The following is a 10,648-nucleotide window of genomic DNA, read 5'->3' as shown; positions in this document are numbered from 1 at the left end:
AATTTATACTATTAATTTTTAAATTATATTATGTGTGAAGTCTTTTAAATTATTAATTTTCTGTAACTATTATCATAAAATGTTGAAATTTAAATGAATTATTGTAATAAATTTTGTGTCTAAACTATTTTTCAAACATAAAGAATAAATGAAGTCGATTATGTAAATAAATTTATTACCATGTTTTTAAAAGCGATATTTGCAATAGATAACTTCAATTTATTTATGAAAATAATATATATTTTACATAATTCATATTAGTGGTTAGTAATTCAAAATAGGAAACCGATTGATCCCAACAAAAATGAACAGATTTATGGTGAAATATATATTTAAAAAAAAAAAGACATTTATATGCATTAAAACGCAAATTAAAAAAGGGAAAAAAACTTAAACTATTATAATATATTATTTTTAAATATGATCACATGCATGGTATATATAGCAAACAAATTTGAAATAAATTTTTTAAAATGGTAACAGTTGTTTAATGTATTTTACTCATGCTCTATTGTTTAATGTATTTTACTCATGCTCTATTGACGGGGATCATACATACATTTGATGAAGAGAACTTATGGAAAACTAAAAAGAAAACATGCACTTATGAATGAAAATAAATGTTAACGATCTTCTAATATGTCACTTGTACTTTTTAAGAATTATATTGTAATATCTGTTTATGGCGGACACTATTTTTGTGCATATTCTTATATCATAGTCTCAAAGAGCTTAGAATATAAAGTATGATGGATGTCATTTGCACGATCAATAGATTTGGTTAGTAAACCTATGTTTGGAACAAAGGAAAGAAAAATAAAAAGTTAGGGAATGAAATAAAACATGTATATCGAGAAAAAAATTCCCTCATTTGTTACAAATTGAAAGAAAGAAATAAGTTTATTTGGTGGAACTCACTCAATATTTCTTTCTCCTCAAATTGAAAATAAAAAACATCAAATTTATCGATTAATGTAAAATGACAACTACACATCTACTTTATTTATTTTAATTTTATTCTTTTTATCATATTTCAATTTTTTGTTGGGATATTTATGTCATTTTAAAAAAATATTTTTTTTCTTTCATCTCACTTTTTCATTTATATCACACTATTAATTAATCATTTCATTTTCTACTACTTTTCCTTTCTTCTCATCTTCTTTCTTTTCATTTTCTTTCCTAAACCAAACAATTTGTAAAATATGACCATGACAATGTTAAAAAAATTACCTAATTCAGTGTTACGAAATATTTACAAGGATATGGATCCAATGTGAATAAACAAAACCTTGAATATGTATCTTAAAATACAATCAACTCATTAAAGTACCATTACAAATCAAAGCATGCATAATTGATGAAGATATGGTGGTTTACATGGAGTTTTCTCATGTATTTTTTTTTTTCTATCTTAACAAATTATTGATGCATGGTTTCTCTAATACATTCTTCCAAAACTCTTTCTTTTGTACCATCAAGAAATCAACGGTACTTCTCACACGTCTTTCCTTATGATTCAAATATTATTGTGATACCAAAATTGAATTTTCAGCACAATGAATGATTTGACTTAGTCCATTTTATATAAATATTAACATTAATATAAAATAAAATAATGATTTGCATACAATTATATATAACAATTTTATTAGATGCAAAAAATTCTTGAATTTATAAATTAATATATCATGCATCAAAATCCAAACGCTGTGAAAGAAGAAAGCAGAACAATTATGGATAAAATTTTGTTCAAAACAAATTATTGGAAAAATCATCTCATGATTCACTACTCCAATAAGGCCAACAATCTATTTTAATGAACTAAACGATCCAATCAACAACTCATAGCTCGTCATTGCACTTGGATGTGCTTTACACTAGCAAATCATACATTTGATAAATGATATAAGTTGGAAATTAATTTCAATTTTTAAATTACAATATGAACCGCAATAGTTTCAAGTTTAACTATTTAAAAAAAGGTATAGTTACACTTTTTCATTGATGCTTGTGAATCAATTGTTTCAAATTCTACATAAACCTGTCCATAATATGTACCCTCTAAATATGTTAGACAAATTAATAGAATTTTATTGAAAGAAACCTATAGAGCCTATGCAATACACATTCAAATGAAGGATAAAAGGTGAAATAATGAATTTATCACCGTTGTATTCATAAAAAAAGAGAGACACATAAAAATCAAATGTATTGTTCTTGAAATTAAAAAAAATAAAAAGAGGAAGATGGAAGTGATGGAAAAAACAACAACAACGAAAAAGAGAAAGGATGTGAACAACAAATTATTTGAATTTGATAGATAAATTGCCAATGGGAATCTACAGCACAAGGAGCATGCCTTCAAAATCATGTAAATCAATTACATCAACCAAAAAGGCCATGCCAAGGTTGGATGACTATCATAGTCAACAAATAAATTAAATAATTTTAGAAAAATAGTGGCATATAAATTTTTTGTTTTGTTGTTCTCTTCCGCCATATAGATATCAATATTTCGTACATATCTCTTATTTCTCACAAATCACCGTTAATTAAGAAAAAAATAAAAACATTATCAATTTATAATTTTGAAATAAACTAACTAACAATAGAATCTATTATGTTAATAGAATACGAAAGTTTGTCACTAGAAACATCAAGCTGATAACTCAGGCACTAAATTCCAACTTTGTTTAGCAGAGTTTATTCATGAAATTATGTCCATCTTTAAAGGCATCTTCACCTCACTGTGTAGTTGTCTTGAACAATTTCTTACTGACTAAAATTGAGATTGAGATGTTGATATGAAATGCATATGGTAATTCAATTTTGGAAATCAATATATCATATATGTTGTTTATTGTTATAATTTGTAATTGATTTATTTAATTGTGGGCATATTTTTTGGTACAAATTTCATCATTACTAATATATATTGTTTTGATTAATTTGATTGGAGACGGGTGTCATTAAATCAATTAAAATGCCTATTTTAATTTATAGTAAATTAATTAAGGTGTATATGACATGCACCAAAATAGTGTTATTATAATTAAAATAGAAATGCGCTTAAAAAAAATGCGTCAATTTAAAATACCGTTTTCATAAAAATATGTCAATATAAATGAAAATGTTAATTTGATGTTTATGATATGGTGTGAATAGAATATAATTTGTTGATTATAACAATTAAATGAATTAGTGATAAACTCTTTTTTTCCATTAAATGTCATTAAAAATGATCAATTTAAAAAATGTGAAACCAATAAATATTATGTGATATAATTTCATACCACGTGCATTATATGTTATTTTGTAAGTCATTCGTTGTAGATTATATTTTTAATATACTATGCCTATCTAGCACCCAGCTACATTGATTATGGTCAAGGAATTTAGATACGATCAATTATTGAATTTATGTCTATGATAATGATCACTTAGTATGTTTCGTTTGGAGATTGTGCATTATCACTAAATATATATATTTAAGTCAAAACTGTTTTACACATACAATTAATTACATTCATCGCAATTATGGTGATTGTTTCAAACGATTACAAATATAAAATGATATATTAAAATCAATGACTTAAATTGAGCAATGGCACATCGTTTTTTTGTTTTAATCAAAGCAGAGTATTTGTGTTGGATAAAATATAAAGAAGCGTCTGTTAACGTGTAGCTCGGGCTTTCCTCATTCAAGGCCCAAATTGTTTTGGTGAAAACGTCCAAACTTAACCATACTTACAACAATTCAATCTCTAAACCTTGTTACATGTTGACCAAAATAAATACTTTATTTTACATATTATTGAATTAAAGTTTTCAATAAATTATTAATTTCATTTTTATACTAACGAAACAAGTTTTTTAACTACTCAAAAAAATTGTAGAGTCAAAATTGAAATAGCATCATCATTACACGTTTTGGTTAAGTTCAACGCAAAGATTATTATCTGTTGACAAAAAAGAAAACACAGGATCTTCATGCTTCAACCAAAAAAATTCCAAGCATTCAAAAACATTTTACAACATTTAATCATATTTTAATATATATGATGATTTTACATGATACACCATAATTAAATTATGATTAGATGTTTGAGTGAATTGTTTTATAGTGTATAATGTTAAATTTCTTAGGTTTTGTTTGCGAACTTGGAGAGAAAGAGATGGAGAATTTCAAAAAAAAGGAATAAGAAAATGAAGAGAAAGAATAATTTTGTGGGATTCATTTTTATTCATAATACAAAATTATACTATTTTAGTGAACTCAAAAATTGTATTGGAAGAGCATTTTTGAGGGTTTTGGATAACTTAATTTAATTTTTCATATCATTTTCATGTTGTTATATTAGTCTATAAATTAAAAATATATTAATTATAAGCATTCTTTTATTATTCTCTACAAAATCATTCTCTTAAAAAATGTAAAAAAGTTATCTTTATTTCTATATTTTCTCCTTTCTTCAAAACCCTATATTTCCCTCCCTCCAAACTTGCAAACAAAGTCTTAGCTTTTAAGAAGACACCATATTTTGAGTAAAAACAAAAACACCATATTTGACATAAAAATAATAGTTTAGAAAAATAAATTTTGAAGTATATACGTGAACAAAAAAATAAATGATAGATAACTTAAATTGTTGTTGTTTTTATTTGTTAAATTTCTCAATTAGTCAACATTCATGTGTTATCAAATTGGATAGCTTTATCAATATTAATGGGTTCCACTATTCACATCAACACTTAAAATCAAGTTAATCAAAATCGGATTGAATATTAAATTAATGAATAATAATTCAAAGTTTAAATATTGGATTAAAGTTTAACTCTTTTATTGCATATGTTTTTCTTATTACTTCAAATAGTGAAAGAACTAGAATTGATCGATAGAAGGAGTCGACTATCTTAATTGTTAGGTGAAAAAAGTTTTTGAAAATTCAAAATAAATATTTAAATGAATCTCTAAAAAAATATTAACACCAATTTACCCCGAAAAATTATGAAAAATGTTAATTTGATCTTACATTTGAGATTTTATATCTAAAAAACTATTATGATTTACATTTGAGATTATTTTTAATGAATACATTAGTAATATTGTGTATGTTTTAGAGACCAAATAAATCTTGTGATTTTTGTTGGATATTTTGCAGGTAAATTTAAATTTGAATGACTTGCAATACTAGTATAAAATTTAAATAATAAAAATCAAGGAGCAAAGTAAAAACTAATATTCATTTATTATTTGTAAACTACATTAAAATTATGTAACTAATTAGAATAAAAGTTGAAATTGTAAATAAATAATATGTTATTTTTATTTTTTTAATCCATATATGTGATTATTATTACAGAGTATAATACATAAAACATATTCGTATTATTTTGTTATAGTTAAATTGTTCTTAATTCTGATGATTCATTTGATAGTATCTATATAATTTTGACCACTTCACTTAATTAGTAATATATAATACTAAAAAGGTTGAAAAACTTTGGAGGGGCTCGTGCACATGTGAACTTATATGTAGTTTGCCCCTAACTTCGAAGAATGTTAAATTATGTATACTGAATTATCTAAAACTATAAAAAAAAATATAAAAGAAAATTAAAGGTTTGCAATTGAATGAAAATATAATTGTATTTAATTGACGCGGGTATGAAGTGTTGGACAACCTAGTATTTAAGGAAAAACAAAGCATGGCTTGTATTTTCATTCAAACTCAAAAAAGAACCCTAAAAAATTTGAAGAGATTCAAACTCATATTTGTTTGTTGACATTTTGTCCAATGATTATTTGAGTGTTGGACAAGTGTCTTTAAAACATCTATATTTTTAAGATGAATTTATGTTCAATTGTTGGTGGTCAAGTCGCACGACTGTTTATATAATTTTTGGTTATATAATCATTATTCTCTTACATTCGTGATGTCAGAAAAAACCTATTAAATTTAAGTAGTTGATCATTCACCCTCCAATGTTTATTCACAATGTGTCAAAAATATTATCATATCGGTGATTTTGATAAACTTATTAATTTTATTTTTAACTACTAAATCAAAGTTTTTTATTATTAGATTTTGAGATCCGGCAAAAAACTGAGAATTGCAGCCGGAAGAGCATCTGCCGTAGTTCCTTTCATGGGCTTAAAACTCTCTTGGTAAAACATTGCATAGGCCCAATACATTTGTCATTTCGACCCGTTTAAAGTCAACAAAGTTTCGACTAATCAACCGATAATTCAACTATCACTTATCGGATGTGTTTTAGTCGGTTCTTGTAATCCTTCTATTGTTTCTATTATGCTTTGATCTTTTGATTTATTTTAAAATTCTAAAATAGCTATTATTGTATGTTTCGTCATCAAGACATGGTCTATCATTTTGTACTGAATACCAAACCTTGTATAAATGAGTAAAGACTCCATCAATTGTCACACGTCTTCAAATGCAATTATAACTTTCAAATAAATTTACTTCCGCATATTGTTATTCTTTGTTGATTCAAAAATATATGATTCAAAAATATTATTGTGTTCAAATGCTAAGATAATAAAGCTCATGTTTAAAGCTCACAAATATTATGTTTAATTTTTTTTTTCATTTATGTCATTTCATAAATTTTAAAAAATTAAGCACCACAAAAATGTCATCCTCATAATTATAATAAGAAAATGCTAATAGTCAATTTCCCATGAGAGGTAAAGAGGTGTGTGTGCGTGGGTTAAGGAGAAGAATTGTGGATGCGAAGAAGACAACTTTTTGTCTTGGGAATGGAAATCTTTGAAGGATTATTGAGCTTTGTTAGAGAATGTTTCTATATGAGATAATGTTAAGAGAGGTGAATTGACTATCATCTTAGTGACGAATAATCTATTTTAAGCTCATACAAGGTATTGAGTCAAGATCCAAGTGTAGAGAGGTCACTCTTGTATTACTTTATATGGAATAAAGTAGTGTCTCTCAGATTTTGTTTGAGAATTTGGAGGGGACAAGAGATAACGTTTGAGGTATGAGAAAATAGAAAACTAGAGAGAAATTTTTTACATTTTGTAACAGAGTAATTTTGTAGATAATATTAATCATTAATATATTTTAAATTTATTGAGTATTATAATATTATGAAAATGAAATGAATAATTTGTCTAAGTCCCCTAAACCCTAAAACTAAAATATATATAGAGATAAAATTATAATTTTAGTATTTAAAAAATATTAAATATATTCAATAAATATATGTATATAAAATTTAAAAATTACAATAATATTATTAGTAGGTTCGGGTGCAAAGTGTGGCGTAAATATCAACACTTCAAATCTTTGTCTGATCTCACATTTTAATTTTAAAAAAAAATCTGCACTGAATTTACCTTTAATTAAAACGAAATTTTTCCATCTAAATCAAAACTGACTCAGATAAATATGTGCGAATGCAAATTATATTATTATCACAAAGGATAAAGATGAGGTAATAAAATTTAGTTGCTGGTAGTGCGCGACAGTGAGCTTGTTGTGACTTTTAAGTTGACCCACACTACTCATAGATGAAATAAAGCATGGAAATGTAAAAATGGAAATCTAATTTTGATACGTTTTCTCTCCCATTTCTTCGCAATTTTGCCTATTAAGAATAAAAAATCACGTAGACCCCATAACTATTTGATCTGACGAAACTATTGCACTGTTGTACCAAACGAGAGAAAAACTCTACCTCTTTTCTCTTACTCACTTCGTTATTTCTTGCATAATAAACAAACTTGAAATCAATGTATGCTTATAGTTATAATCCATTTGTTTTTCTTAACAAGGTAAATATCCTATTTTGTTTTAAAATTTATAGAAATAATGAAAGCTATTAAAAATTTTAATAATTTTTTAAAAAAGTATTTTTCTTATGCCACAATCTTTTTTAAAAAAATCAACAAATCATTCAAAATGTGGTTGATGAGCTTTATAATTGATGCAATCATATGGATTTGTATTGAAAATATGCAATGCAATATAGTTATTTTTACTAAACAGTGCAAAATGATTTTGTGAAAGGAACGTGAATTAGAATATCAATGATATTCTCATTTTATTTTATTTTTTCACAAAAGTTCAATATCGTATATCTATAATAAAAATGAAATATTTTTAATAATTTAATAGTTATAATTAAATAATAATATAAATAATTTTTTACAACAATCTTATACATCACTTCAGGCAGTAAATGAGCCATCGATGTCACTGTTTTTGTTTGTTTTCAACATCATTCGTTTTTGTTTGGACGTTCTTTTCTTTTTTATTCTATCATAACAGCTCACGCTCCTTTTACAAAATTACAATGAAATCTTAGAAAAGGAAAAAGGAGCAAATCCGATAATGGATAAAAAAGTTGGATCCGTGTGAGACATGCAAAATCCAATCCGTTAAATCCTACAGTCACGCTACGGCGCCGCCCATTTCAGAAGACATGACATTAATAGGTATCGTATACCGTATAGATAAAATATACAGTATATATCTCAGTAGTTACATATTGAAAAAAATAATACAGGAATAATATTAACATATGATAGAATAATTTATAGTATTTCGACTATTTAAAGATAAAGATTAATAATATAGGGAAAAAATTTAACTACCCAAGTATCGCGTATTATTCTCTCTTACGAATTACGATCCGTTCCAAAAAATAAATATATTTGGATCCATACATATATAAATAATAGCATTCATATTTATACACATACTTTTTAGGTATTTAAGTACTCATATATGTATTTATTTTCTGCATTTGAATTAAAATAATTGATAAATAAAAACTCATTTTATTTTTATTTTAACCATTTAGTTTCTTTAAAAATGACACCTAGTAATTTAGTATTATTCAATTAAAAAATAAATAAAGTCTAAATAATAATTATTTCAATTAGAATTTAAATTTGAAAGTCTTTGAATAATTCATTATCAACCTGAAACTCGTTAACAGTTAAACTCAATTACTTCTTTTTTATGTGTAACATATTATATCGTTTTAACAAAATATAAAAATATTATAAATTATTTAATATTGAATCGCATAATTAATAAATCAAACAAATTAAATTATTCAAAATAATATTAAATTATATAAATTTCAATTCACTTTAGTGATATTAATCAGTAGAAACAAGAATATCTTTTATATATATATATATATATATATATATATATATATATATATATATATATATAAAATGATAAATACTAATAATAACTATTAGTTTCAATGAACACTTAAATTTAAATCATTAACTACATTTACTCATTTTCCTTTTTGTGATAACCGAAATTAATAACTCATTCCTCTTTTTTACCAAAATAAATTAAATGGTGGAATTGATAATCTAGTTCTCAGACATTAATTTGTAGCGGCAATGGATTTTGTGATTTCTTCTTCTTCTTCATATATGATTTGTTTCTCCCTCTTAATATTCAGAATTTTGTCATTTTCTTATTATTGAAATATGCTTAATTTCTCTCTTTTAACTTGTTTTTCATTGGAGTAAAAATACCAAAATACATAACTAAGAGGTAAAACTAAACCTAAAACTTATATAAATAAAAAATTTCATACCCTAGAATAGTTGTTTTCCATGATAAATGGAATAGTGCATTATTAAAATTGAAAAGTAATAAAGGGAAAAAGTCACATGATGACTTGCCGATGAGTTACGAAAGAGACGGCGGTAACGAGAAACAAACAAAATTAGGTATACGTTATATTTCATATCCTTTGGCCATAGTTGAAAATAAAGATAACGATCATGTAGTACATTGTAATATTATATTTTTAACGATTAATTTAATATTATACGTTAATTAACATATCACATTTATATTTATATTTATGTATTACACTTAAATATACATTTCGAAAATGATAATCCAATAACTACAATTCGATACATAAAAACAATCAAATTTGTAAAATACATCGATTATAAAATTTAAAAACATTTAGAAAATATGAAATTATCCTTTCAAAAACTTTGTTTTTTTTTCCTTTAATTTCTCAATTAGTCGAGACAATGTACTAAAATCAGTAAATTACAAACAAAAAAACTGGGCATCCCTAATTATGGTCATATAATAATGTTCTAAATACGCAAGTTAAGTGGCATCAATGTTCTAGTTACACATGTGCATAAGTAAAAACCTTATGAGCAAAGGTAGAAATTAGAATTTTAGAATAAGAACTTTACTCAATTATCTATAAAAAAATATATTAAACATTAAAATGTAAATATGATAAAATATAAATATAAAATAATTAATAAAATTTGATATTAAACTTAAAAATAAAAATATTAATTATTAATTTAAAAAATTATAATTTTATCACAAGGATAATTGTGTATTTTTATATAATTTAGTAAATTAATATTCAAAATATAAAATTATAAAAATTAATTGAAAATTTAAAATAAATATTTTATATACATGTTTAAAACATGTAATTAAATAATTCAATTTTATAAAGAAAAAAATATAAATACTATTTTAATTATTAAAAAAACATAAACACAAATATGGATAACTATGCGAGTGCAGCACGCGTTCCTAGGGGCGAATATCGCTAACTATCTGTTCAAAACCCCACACTCTTT

Source organism: Cicer arietinum, chromosome 4, assembly GCF_000331145.2.
Source record: "Cicer arietinum cultivar CDC Frontier isolate Library 1 chromosome 4, Cicar.CDCFrontier_v2.0, whole genome shotgun sequence".
NCBI classification, from domain to species: Eukaryota; Viridiplantae; Streptophyta; class Magnoliopsida; order Fabales; family Fabaceae; genus Cicer; species Cicer arietinum.
This window is presented reverse-complemented; position numbering follows the sequence as displayed.